Source organism: Trachymyrmex cornetzi, unplaced genomic scaffold (genome assembly GCF_001594075.2).
Source record: "Trachymyrmex cornetzi isolate Tcor2-1 unplaced genomic scaffold, Tcor1.1 scaffold67, whole genome shotgun sequence".
Classification (NCBI taxonomy): Eukaryota; Metazoa; Arthropoda; class Insecta; order Hymenoptera; family Formicidae; genus Trachymyrmex; species Trachymyrmex cornetzi.
Window position 1 is genome coordinate 2,554,298 of NW_017299992.1, and position 14,317 is coordinate 2,568,614.

At 36.2% G+C, this 14,317-nt stretch overlaps 1 protein-coding gene across 3 annotated transcripts in view; it reads left to right on the forward strand.

Annotated features, from left to right (window-relative positions):
* The window catches only part of LOC108767333 (protein FAM46C), a 129,904-nt gene that overhangs the window by 68,845 nt on the left and 46,742 nt on the right, over nucleotides 1-14,317 (forward strand). The window contains exon 1 of one of the 3 annotated variants that reach the window (XM_018517137.1): nucleotides 34-442. The exons of 1 other annotated variant lie outside the window; for it this stretch is intronic. The gene's annotated coding sequence lies outside the window, so the exon portion shown is untranslated. Of the gene's footprint in view, nucleotides 1-33; nucleotides 443-14,317 lie in introns of those variants that run through there. One more of the 3 variants, XM_018517138.1, reaches the window with a different exon arrangement.

The following is a 14,317-nucleotide window of genomic DNA, read 5'->3' on the forward strand; positions in this document are numbered from 1 at the left end:
CGAAGCGGAGACCGGCCTGCCCGTCGACGGAGACGGGCAGCGAGAGAGGGAGAGAGAGCGACACACGTTACTGCAGATCTCTCATACGGAACTTACGCGAACGCGAAAGACGCCAAGTTCCCTCGGCGGTGTTCTCGTTCACGATTACGCGCAATTCGACTCCTGGTGGCGCGACGAGCTCGACCGGTTCGAGAACCCCCTGTCCATAGACATCGAGACATCGAGAAGAAGCGGCACGTTCATGTGTGCGCGGAGCCTCCGAACGGCGTTTATACGCAATTGAGAGGCAGGCGTTGATTAAGAAGCGAAATTCTCGAACCGGATGTTGGTATCTCTGCATACTTATATATGACAACACACTCCGACCTCACGAAAGATCAGTGAAACGTGCCGTGACGTAGTGTCCCGACGTCAAACAAGGAGCAGAAGGCTTGTACGTATCGTAAGTATCGAATTCTCATTAATCTCGTCCGCCATATGTTAGCCCTCTCCTCGTGCCCGATCCTCGCGAAATCGGCGACGGAATAGGAAGATTTCGAGAACCAGATTGAAGAGACCGATTATCATCGATACCCATTCGATTACCTCGAAAATAACAGCCAACTTCGCGGTGATTTGTTTCAATTTGAGATATTCCATTTCTAATATAGACTAACTTCATTCCAATGAAGATTAACTTCAATCTCATGGACTTAATGTATTCTTTATCCTTTTCTAATTCTTACAACTCGAAAAAGTAAGTTAAATCGTGATTAAAGTTAATCTGCATTGATAGAAATTAAGGCCCAGTCCCACCAATGCAATTAGTAAGATTAATTTTAATCTCCTCAATTTGCTCTCTTTTTCTTTTTCTAAGTCCAAGATTTATTCTCGTTTTTTATCAATATAGATAGTTTTAACTTCAATTCAACTTACCCTTCATCTTTTTCCAACTCTTAAAATTAAGAAAAAGACAAAGTTAGTTAAACCGAGATTAAAATTAAACTACATTGGTAGAAACGAGCACTAGGAAAAAGTAAACAGTAAGTTAAATCGAGTTTAGTCTTACATTGATGGGACTAGCTCTCTTAATGTCCATTTCATTGGTGGAAGGAGGTCTAAAGCGGAATCGTTCCCGTGTATTGGCATTTAGCGAAAACTTGGAAAAGTCGTTGAGGGATCTCAAACGACTTTGCAGTTCTCGGAGTTGCTCCTATCGCTCGCGGTTTTCTTCTCAAGTTCTTCGGCACGCAAAAAACCCACCGCCCGCATCCGTGCTTCCCGTACACATTCCCATTCGTTCGATTGCATTCGTACGGGCGATCGCGCTCTTTCTAGAACGTCGCGATCCGCGCGCGCACGCGCGCGACCTTTCGCGAATCTTCTCCTGCCTCTCTCGCCAGAGTTCAGACGGGACTTTTTGCGCGCCGAGAACTCTCTGCATGTCGATGCACCCTCGAGAAAACATGGGAGGGTAGATGCACCGGCGATCGGTCGAGGAACTTCTTCACGCGACAGCGATACGTCATGTTAATTAAATACCAGTCAATAAGAATAGACTGCGTACTCCTGTAAAGCTGTCACTGTCAGTTTAGAAGGAACGAGATAGCTTAAATTATATCTCTCTTCTCTCTCTCTCTCTTTTATTTATAATTCGTTTATGTTTGTATTTTCATTTTTTTATTCTTATCTTTATATTTCTTTATTTCTTTATAGATATTTATTTTGTGTTGCCATCTTTTTTTTATGTACTTATCATTTTTATATTCTTAGAAGGTTTGCTGTCGAGCATTAATAAACTTTATCTATCTTTTTCCCATCCAAGTATTAAGTTGAAGAGAGATACTGATATGATTCAATGTCGCGTTTTTATATTTTTAAACCAAGCACACAGGTATTTGCTGAGAAAGAATGCGCAGTCTATTCTTCTACGTCTATTCCCTCCCAAGTATCATTCGTGATCAGCATTCATATCGAATGCTGTTTTTAGACGGCGAATGTATTATGGACAAGATCGAGATATCAAAACTGACAAGATCGTTAGTGGATTAATTCAGATAAATGATAATTTTATCTAGCGATCATGCGTTAATTATAAGTTGTATTTGTGATGGTTTTTTATAAATGATATTTTCCAAGAGATCATATTTACTTGATTTTATTTAAGCGGCGGAAGTTGATTCAATGGCTGTCCGATGATGGCTATCGATCATTCGCCGATGCGTCTATTCGAGACATTGTGTACGAAAACAACTCGTTCTTCCTCGTTCTTCTGGCATAATTATAGGATAGTAGTTCATTTTGCGCAATTCACTTTCACTTTGCAATTTAAATTACTTTGACTACTACGTTTCTCAAATACGTTGAAGGAACTGATTAATCGTTTAAAACAAAGAATAGAACAATGCGCATTTTAATACGTGTTGAATGTACACCAAATTCTAATAAAACCAATATAAAAAAGAATTTATTTCTTAGTTTGAAGCATATCTCGATAATAAATTAAATAAACTCTAATACATAAAAAGATCTAAGAGTCCTCTTTAGTCTTCACATCACAGTGTTTGAAAAAATTACCGTATTGTGATACAATTTAATATAATAAAGTAGAATAATTTGGAATATAATTTTTTTAATCGATTGTAAATAAACTAAAAAATATGTCTATTTATTCAGTAGTCTAAAATCATAATAAGTATCGAAAATTCTCTATTAATTTCATGGATAAAATTTCGAAATTTTATTGAGAGATCTCAAAGGCTCTAGAGAGTACATGTCTAAGGTTAAAGTCCTTATGGAAATAACACACAACTCATTTTCATAACACCTGGTTAACTTTCTGAGATCTATTTAAAGGGTACAACTCGTAAATAATACTCGATGTATATACCATTTATACTTAATCTCTTAAGAATACAGCGCTATAAAATTAATGAGTAGAACAGATATTGAAATTCTCCGGATATATTATACGCTTTTAATTCACATCTCGATTCGTTTCAACGCTACAATGTAGAGTGAGGAAATTGAATTACAAGTGCCGCGCAATTATGTCATTGTGTACACGTGATACTCCGAGGAATCGACTGTTTTGCGGGAATAGATTAGTAGTCAAGGTCAGAATATCTAACTTGCAACAAATCGAGACATACGCTCACACATACGTGTACAATTCGCGCGCGCGCGCGCACGCGCACACAATATACGTTGGATCGCCGGCGCAAATGCCTTAATATACGTACGTTAATTCATCCGTTACGTGCGATCGCGCGCCAGTGGTGTATTAAAAGCCGCTGCGGACTTGTTTACCGTGTCTTTAACGAGCACTCTCGGCAATATGGTGAAATAATTATTACGTTGCGACGCGGAAAAGGGAAAGGGGGCAGGGTATCGCGGGATTGCGCAAAACGGATCGGAGGCGTCCATCGAATTGTCTAATTTATTTCCATGCCAAGTGAAAACGATACATCGATTCATTAAAAAATGTATAACATACGTTTATGCGTTTCTGCAAAATATCCGTTTGCTGCATGTGCAATGAAGAGCCAGCGACGAAGAGCCTTATGCCACTGTGACATTTAAACTCGCGGAAATGATAACGCGCGCGCGCGCGCGAAAAATATTTCCCTTAAAGGAGTTGAATTATAAACGCTGCACTCTCGACAGTGCAGTGAGCATGTATTTTCGCGTATACGGGAAGTTCTGTGATTTAACATTCAGACTAAATCGTCTGTATAAAGTGACTAATGACAAGCTGGCAAACAAGCTCCGTTTCGTGATCTTAGCATTAGTACGGATTAAATTACATTGTGCTGCATTTCCGCTTGCAGTGCGCTTCTCGAGCGAGAGAGAGAGAGAGAGAGAGAGACGACTGAAGACGATTTTTACAAATTTACAAAATCATTTTTCACTTTATCTTTCGATCGCAGCAGACTGGGTAAAAGCGATCGAACGAGAAAGCATTCTTGAACAAATCGATTTATTCGGTATGCCGTGTGCTACTCGAAACAGTCTCCAAAATATACGAGAAATACCCGAAATTCTATCCGCATATCCAAGTAATGACATCACCAAACGCGCGTCGAGCTAAAGATAGACTTAGGCCAAGGTGTTTTCCCTTTTTCTCCTCTTTTTCTTTTTTCGCGAATGCCAGCCGAACGGCACGAGTGGAATAATTCGCGCAGAGAAATTATTGCGCCAGAGACGCGGTTTCGGAACGCGCGCGCGCGCTCTCGTGCCTGCCCGATCTTTCCTCAATCGTTTTAACATTGTTCGCACGAAGATAGATAATCCGCTGATTTATGTCAGTCGTTTAAGGGAGGTGTCAATGGAATCTTAAGCAGATTTGCCAAGACCCTAATACGCGGCGCGATGCGACGCGTGTGCGAAATAACGCTCGCGCACGCCCGCGTCGTTACGCCGTTTGTTGATTACGTAGCCAACTAGCTGTTTTTTTGCTCGCGTAAGAATAAAAAACTCGTTTAGCTCAAGTGATACACGTTTATTCCTTAGCAAGTGCGCGATTGGTTACCTACGGAGCTACGTACAGCTGTGCTAGTCCCGGGAGCGCAACGTCGCGAAAACTTGTTTATCTTAATTACTTGTCTGCGTACTACGGTTGTAATTAACACCGGGATAGTTTAATTGATTGCAAGGGATAGGAAGCTGGGAGACAATATTTCGAGACTTGCATAAAAATTATTTTACGTACGAGAAATACGAAATTCTCGCGTCTTTAGATTAACTAATATTATAGTGAGATATCTCTACTATCGCGAAATATTTTAGTGAATAAATATTTTTTAAATAGATAAAAATAACTATTTTTTAAATAAAAATTCAGATTGTAAGTCAATAACGAGAAAACAATAAAAATTCTTGCAAATTATATTTGAATAGAAATATTTTTCAATAAAGCAACAATAGATTTATAAAATATAACATAAACTATTTTCTTGTTTTGTGGCGAAATTAAATCACATTTATTTCTATATATTATTAATTTGATTATTAGTTTGTCATAGCTATCTTTTAACTTGTTTTGTTTTTGATTAAGTTATAATTAATTTCCAGATATATGGGTTATTTAAGAATTAATGAAACGAAAGGAGAGTTTTCGGTATATTTTACAAGTCGATTCTATTGATTTTAGCTACTGTTTTATTGACATACGAGCACATTTCTATAGTAATATATTTTGCAAAAATTTTTATTGCGTATTTGGTTACTTCTGACGTCATAATCTGAGAGCAGTGGTGAGCAAACAAGAGCTTTAAGAAGAATTTAATTGAAATATATACATGCCTTTTATGATCGTTATCTAAATTAGATAGTTTCTATGATTACGTTATCCACGTGTCATCGAAACGAGAACATTTAGGAAATTTTTCTTTTTTCGAGAAGCAAATCAGTCCGATAATATCGCGATAATTGACCACGTTGCTAATGCGCAAATAAATTAACTCTCGATGAACTACGCACAACATTGAAATATCTTCACTTAAATATATATACGTTTCTGTTTCGAATGAACCGCAAATGAAATGCGTTTATCCGCTGAATATTGAAATGTTGAATGTATAGCAAATGCGTCACAGTCATGTATCGTTATTGTGTTGTCGCATATTCATATTTGTTGCGACTCAGTATTTGATGAGCAAACGCATCCGCGGAACCGGCTTTATTCCGTCGCGCTGTACATATATATGATTCCTATATTAAAGAGCGATAGCGAGATGTGTTACGTACGCGACGGAAAGAGAGAAAAAAGAAACCGAGAGAAAGAGAGAGGAAGAGAGATACGACGTGCACGTGCGTCGAGAGATCGTGTTATAATCTCTCCGTTGAATTTTTTGATCCCGCATCCTTTCACTCACCCGGCGGCCACTTCCTCCTTTCTTCGCGAATCTCCTCGCGGAATCGCAATATGATGCATTCCTGACGTTTCCCTGACCCGGCTTCTCACCCGAATTTCCGGTCGCTAAGATATCAACGGCTCGCAAGCGTAACGACATGTACGACACGCATCGTATCCGTGTTATCGCTTTGTACTTGGATACCTTTCACTCAATCGATCCACCAAATTTCCGTCTTCCGGTACATCGACAGTTATCTCGCCATGCGACGTAACGACGTCCTGCATCGCAACTCGTAATATCGATTTTGTTTTTTTTTTCTTTTTTTTTTTTTCGTCGACACAATGGAGCGTCGTCTATTTGGAACGTGACGTGTTCGCTATGCATAGTAATCTTCATAGTAATCACTTAAACGACCCGATCCCGCCTTTCACTCCCGCGAGTACTTCCTCCTTTCTTTCGGATTTTTCCACACTTCGCCATTCTCCGCTGTACAATTTTTTTTTTTTTGAATTTCCGGTATACGTTAATCGATTAAGCTACGACGCCCATAAATATAGTTCGCTGAACTTCTGCGTTGGAGTGGTCTTTAGCCATCAGATGGCTTTTAAAAGCAAATATGACAGTTTGTTTCTTGAACCCATATTTTCTCACGATATTGTGACGTAAGCAGACGGATTTGATTTTTTTTAGCTTCTACTTGATTTTAATTTATTCACGTTCATAGGCTTATAATGCAATATTGGAACTTGCAACACTGTCATTTCCTTACATTTTGCTGATTAATAACCAATTAATGCTAGTTTTAGCATAATTCTTGTTTTGCTTTTTCGCTTTTTCTGCTTTCCTCGATATTCGAGTACCTCTTTTACGGAACTTGATAAATTTTATCTTACGTATCGGTTAAGTGATTCTAAATGTACCGATACGATAGTAACCGATAGTTTATTGCGATATTAAACTTTACATCCCGCTGTTTTCTCTCTTTCTCACTTTTTCGCGTTATATCTCGCATCTTTATCGAGGAAAAATCTCGAATGCGATTTACATCGTACTTCACCGACGAGACGGAAGACAACCGCATAAAAATCCCGAAAGGGAATCACGACCGACGTCTACACCCACTGACGTTTTCTTTCAAAGACTCGCCGAAATCGTATGAGACCTGTCGCGCGATCGTCGGCTTTGTACGTGCAAAGGTCAAGAGGTTTGCCAATATTTGTACAGACGGACAACTTTACGAGTGGCGCATCTCCGCGCAACGACAATGCGGTATTTTATTCATACGCTTACATCGTAAATTCGTGCAATTCGATGTTACGTTCGCGGCGTGTCGTTTTTATCGGCCCGTCAATTTCTCGCGCGTGTCCGCGCGTGGAGCTCCTACATTTTTATAACAGCGATAATCTCGGGAATCACGCGCGCTACCCGGCTGTTTCCTCGCTCAATCGCTAATCGGACTTCGAACTTTCGAAACGGACTTCGATCTTGAATTTTATCGGTGTTTTTGCAATTAGATACGTGACGTTTAAACGTGATGATTAACGGTAACCTTTCTATTAATCGTTGTTGACAATAATGTTTCATGCGATATATGCGTGCCACTCTTCTGTTTCCTCGATCTAAATTAGTTTTATCTCAATTAAATAATATTAAATAACAGAAATCCTAATTTTCAATCGAAGCAGAAATATTTCGGCACTAATCAGATCTGCTTTAACCGAAAAAAAAATAAGATTTTTCTTATTCAATTAAATTTGTTTTCATCGGTCTATTTCAAATTGTAATTGTAATTAAATTAAATAACTAATTATGAGCAGATCAGTGAAATTTGTATAAAATAGAATTTAAATCCGGATCGAATCTGGGTTAGACAAGAAGGAAAGGGTAAAAATCTGGGGCGCCTCTTTATGTATCGTCTTTTACATATATCATTTCATGTCTCGTGCGACCGAGATTCAGTAGCTGCAGTATCTTCCCCGCGATTCTCTTATTCATAATTCCAACGTCCGTTATTCATCATTATTAATAGATCAGCCATGCCGCCGGCGCGCGTAACCTTTCTCCTGCATATTAAGCTTAATAAATCCAACTCGGCAGGCGACAATGCTCACGGCGAATGTTCCAGAACGGCCGATTACATTACGCCAAACAATGGTGCGAGACGACGTTCGTTTGATCAAGCGGGTCATTTGTTGCTACGCCGCGCCGCGCGGCTATACATATATTGACGTAGGCGTAATAAGTTATGTTTCTCGAAAATATCAGCCGCGATCTGCGATTGTGCAACGGCTCTATTTGCAACACGTGCCGCGGCGCCGATTCCCCGTGACTCGATGTCATCGCTTTTATTATCCTCGCGAATACCTTCGTCCCATATCCGCGCGAGTACGCACTATAAGTTCTAATAAGCGAGTATTCTAGCGATCTCTTCGACAAGATGAGTGAAATTCCTGCTGAAGCCGAATACGATTTAGCATTAAGGAGGTTGTAAGGGCATAAAACACACATATTAATATTTTCGCTTTAAACAAACTACATACATGTGAAAGTTGTGTTCATAATATTCTGGTTTTATTGAGCAACACATTTTTATAGGTTATTTATTTTATTTGTTATTAGTTTTATTGTTATAAACAAAAATTGTTAAAATAATAAGAAAAATCTAAATGTTTTTATATAAATATATTAAGTACTAAACATGACTTATGCAAAGTTTCATTGAGATTCACCATTAGTTTATAACAAATAACAAATTTTATTTATTTACTGAACAATTAATGTCTGCATCTCAAGATAACTTTACAAAAATATTGTTGAATTCCTAGAGTATTTATATAAAAATATTGAGATTTTTATCATTATTTTATAATACATTTTCATATATTTATATTAGAGTACAAATTAAAAAAATATTACTACTTATTTAAATAACTTTTGATCCAGATGGTCAATTGTTTCTATTTTTTTTGTATTATTATTAAATGAAATTTAGAATAGAGTCTGTAATTTTTTCAAGTAATTCTTAACATATTGTATTTGCCTTACAACCTTCTTCAGCTGCATCTACAATGTGATTTTAAGTCGTAAAATCTTCAGTTTTAAGCTTTAAGCCATAAGAAATTGACCAGTCATAGTCGATTGTTCTTCTCACTTTCTTACAACTTAAATCTTAAAAGCTTTTTTACGCCTTAAAATCTCATTATAGACGCTGCTTTAGAGATATGAATTGTAATGACAACCGTATTGCAATGACGTAGAACTCGGAAAGAAAATGTTACGTAAAGTTGCGCGCCGACTGATATATTGAGATGTACACTAAAAAAGCAATTTTGCTGAAAAACTTGGCTAGATATAGATTTGAAAATAATTTTACTGGACCATTAAAATAACTTTACAGGAATCTTAAGTCTAATGAGTAATGTGCTGCAAAATATTTTGATATTCTAGCAACCAATTTTGTCGTCCTACATCTAATTGTTTTGAAAGTCCAGCAAAATTATGTTTCAGATCTGTATCTAAATTTTTAAATCCTTCAACGCAAAATTGCTCTTTCAGTGTACTGCCTTTAATAAAATTGTTATTGTATTGCGTAGGTTATTAATTGGACAAGAGAAATTCCTGCTCGCAAGTATTATATTAATCTCGACTCTGTTGTCTTTGATCGTTATCCCGTTATAGTCTTCCCGAATTGTGTTTACATTTTATTCTGATAATCCGCTTCCAAGCAACTTATACACGACGGCGTCTTCTGACTTGTCGAAGGTCAAATTTTGGAATTCATATGATTGAGCGTTGAGTGAGGCGACAGTTATAATAAATTCATAGCCTGATGGAAATTTATACGTAATATCAGGCGTCGTATTTGAATTTTGCAAATTCAGATAGCTACGCATAAGAAATGGTCAGTGTGATGATAAATGCTTTGAAGCATTTTTTGGTTAGTCAGTTCGCAAAATTCTTTCTTGTAATTAAGTAGTCAAATGCTTCGAAGCATTTGTAGTGAGATTAACCGCACCCATAGATACGCGCCGCTATAAAACCAAATTATAGTTTTAAATTGCCAATATTATTCCGTTATTCAAGGTACGTTAAATTCCTGTTGAAATGTTGCAAACTAACTAAGACTAAAGTAAAAAATATCTTCGAAACTGAGAACTCGATTTGCCAAAAGTAAAACCTGTGTTTTAATATTCATTAGTTGAATCGAAACTGATGCATTCTTCTGTTGCATTAATTGTTGTAAAGAATATATATATATATTGAACATCGTAGGGGTATTAAGCACAATAAACGAGATCGCTGAACTGTAGAGCTCGATGAAAGTGGGATAAGGATAGAGGACGACGTGGTTACAAAGGGTTAATTCTTTCTAGGTCGTTCCGCCGTGCGATGTAAGACGTATTCGCTACTGTGTATTTACCGTGGTAAGCCCACGTTCGCATTGTTGCAAAACGGGCGCGCGTGCGCATGTCTTCCTTGACATTAAAATGTGCACTTACATGCCATCGTGAAAGCGTAATATCCTCCCGCCCACTGTTCTCTTTCTTCTTTCCTGATCATCTTCTCTGGTTCTGTCTTTCTTCTTCCTCTTTATCGTTCATAATCGCTATACAATGTGGGCGGCAACGAGTCAAGTGCGCCCTTCGGCGTTATGAAAATTATTCCGTTGTTCGATGACATTGTCAAATTACATGGTAAATAAACGCGCAATAAATACCTACGCATTTTTACATTTAGTGTACATCAGTTAAGAAAATTCGTGTTAAATTTAATACATTTCACATGTCTTGAACTGTTGATCTAATTTTTTGTGTTAATTTAACACAAGATGAATATGCATATGTTACAACACAAACATTATGTAAAGATTAATATAAACAGCGTAACATTTTAAAAACAAATTTTGCAGTCATATTTCTTCAGTAAAATGAACTTTTATATTATTTGTTTACCTACTTATAAATTGTGTTATTTTAACACCAAGAAACGTTAAACATCAATTTACATGCAAAATATTCAAATAGCATAATAACATTAGGTTGAATTAACATTCATGTTAAAAGTGCAAATACAAAAAAACGTAAATAAGAATTGATTTTAACATAAATACAAAACGTCTTTTACTACGTAAGATCAGAAGCTACGTACAAGCAAAAAGAAACAAAGAATGATATGCATTGCAAAAATTTAATATATGTACGACAAATGTATGTACCACAGAATATTGATACGAAAATGGTATTATAAAATAACATTATAAATAATAGCAAATAATTATATCCTATCGATATCAGATGCAATACAATATGCTGCGTCGACTTGAATCAAACGCGTTGCCTAATTTTGCATTCTTCTTTTACCATTCTCGTGCTCCAAACGTGCACTTTCATATTTTTTTCTCCTTAATTTCGCACGACTCCGTATAAACTGATTCGCGTCCTCTCATTCTTTTGTAATAAGCCAAGTATTTTATCGGTGCGAATGCACCGCGCTCAAGTTACGTCGACCGATGCATTTTTCCGACGGCCTCTTTTTGCCCCTTCAGGCAAAGGACTGTTGAACAACTTAACGTTGATTTATTACCTGCGAAGCCTGTTCTCGTAAGTTTTTAACTTAAAGCTTAATTACCAAGCTATTTAAGATTGCACATTTGGAAATTGTAAAAATGCCAATTACATTTTTATTATGGGAAAATTGTCGATTCCCCAAGTTGAAGGAAGATCGATCTCTGGCGATCGTCCCGGGGCATCATGCACATATTTATCATGACACTTATTATCGACGTCCATTTTGATGCATTGCTCACCAGTACAATGTCGTGTATTGCGGTATTTTTTTATCTTGTCCACGATCTCCACGATCGAATGTTATTAATGGAACGAGGTTTTTGCAACACTTCTTTACGATCGCACGCGCATCGTTTTTTTTTTTCATTCCCGCGATGTTACATGTTTTAATGCGTTATACCGATGATCTGTCTTATTTTTCATGGTCGGATCTCACGCATTCGCTGTCCATTAGGTCAAGTGCGGCAGGCGGCTATCATTATGCATACACTGACAAAAAAGTTGCTGTTTCAAAAAAATATAGTTGATTCAACTAAATGTAGCAGTCACGGACTATCAAGCGAATATTTGTTAATTCAACTAAATATTTGTTAATTCAAACAACATGTTTTAAATTACAGGATTTTGTTAAATATATAAATATTTGAACTAAATAATTATTACAAACTAAACGCATTGAATCAGGTTTACAACTTTTTTTCTCGGTGTATGCATTTCGTCAGTATTTCTTTTCTTCTATTATTCACGCGTGTGATATTCTTAGGTCTGTTTTCTGTGGCTGAACTAGTGTACACTTTTGGAACTTAAAGTGAGATAGAAATACATTTGATATTTATTTAAAGCGAGAAAGAGCGTTCTAGAACAGTCTAGTGCAGGAACAGAAAACAGACCACTTATTCATTTCTGTTGACTTTTTTCGTTTCCTGGAGACCTAATCGTTTATTATTTGATCAATCGCGCCTCTTTGTTGTATGTCCATTTTATGTCCGTTGTTCTGCCTATCGTTCCTTGTTATTTTTTATTACTCTTAAAACTTTATTTTCTGATTCCTTTTTTCTTAGTGCATCAATGAGGTTGATTTCCTCCATGCATTGCTTGAAACAAAGCGTTTCACACACACACACATAACCGGTTCAAACGAAATACTTTTACAAATGATGCCAAAACCTCGAGTTAATAAAACATATGCTGATTAATAAAATAATTACAGCGAAGTGTTATTATCCTTGACTTTAATTAGTTTAAACTTTTATGATATTTTATTAGACTATATAATTGAACCAAATTGGCCCAATTAGGTTTCCGTCTATAAAAAAAATATCCATAGGTGTGTATGTGTGTATTTATTTATTTTGATGTCTCATCGGAAGAGATTATATCTAAATTATTTTGAATGCCATTAATTGAAGCATTGAAGTTAGAATTGTTTATTATGCAATATTAACGTGATATTAAATACCTCCTGACACAGTTGTAAAATAATCTTGATGGATATTGTTGTTGACATCGAGCATATTTTTTGCTGATGAATATCCGCGCGTGCGATCGTACGAGATTTTTATCGGGAGTTTATAACGAACGATGTTTAGCCAACCGTCTAATTTTATAACAGAGCTCATTTAGCGGTTATATATTATTACGGTAATACTTGGTATAGTCTTGGTGTAAATATTAGATTACTTCCACATAATCCTTATTTTACTTGACATTTACAGCTACAGTTTCTCATCTATACGTCGCATGCAATCCAACTCTACTCAAGACACACAAGCATTCATGCACGCAAATTGCGTCTCACCATAATTAACATTCATGTTATGGGAGTAATTAATTCTGTAACACGCGATCCTTAAGATCACAACGTGTCGCGTTATTCAACATCATATCCTTCAAAAGGTTTTGTTTCTTCCAAGTCTTTCCCGTTAAGTTTGATTTGAATCTTTCCTGGCGCAAGTTGACTTCAACTCATCTATTGATTTATTTTATTTAATTTGTTCTTGCTAAGTTAAAGGCTTTACTTTTTTCATTTGCAAGAAGCAGTTAATTTCACATCGTGCTAAAAGATAATTTTTTTTTGTAAATTAAATTTTAATTTTAATATAATTCTCAATTTTAAATAAAGAATTCTCTCTATTTTTCATTATATTTAATATAATTCTATTCTGTTCGATCAATGTATATATAATTATGATGTATATCAGCGAAATACTATTAGTATCTTTCACAGATCGTTCACATTAATGTAGCTTGATGGAAAATTAGTTGTAGCAATTGTAGTCAATGCCAATCGAGAGCAAATACATAGCTTTCGCGATCAGTTCCGACAGGCATTTTCACTTTGACTGTAGTGAACGTCTCGCAAAATCAATCTTCAGAAGCGATAGAAAGCTAGGAATTTACGAACTATTGTCTTTCGGCATTTCACCTCGTTACATTTGTACGCACCGTGTGTATAAAGTGACTTCGCGTCATCGTATAATTTTGTTACAATAGATTCTTGGAATGAGTCCAAAATGTCGAGGTTAAATAATAACTGAATGAAAGGTGTTCAAAACTGGTAAATCAAGTTAACGAAGGTCGTTCGTTGAAGAGTCTTAATTTCTCATTTTTCATTATATGCCACAATGAAAAGACACACATAAAAACAATCATGATTCGTTATTGAAATGAATTTGATTTCATTTCAATTAATTTGAAAAAACATTATTTGCATAATATATACGACCGTAAACATCAATATAGTGTGGCAGAAATTTATGCTATCATTTAAAACTTGAAATCGTGATTATGTTAAAGAGGTTGTAAGGCAAATGCAATATGTTAAGAACTACTTGAAAAAATTACAGACTATTCTAAATTTCATTTAATAATAATACAAAAAAAAATAGAAACAATTGACCATCTGGATCAAAA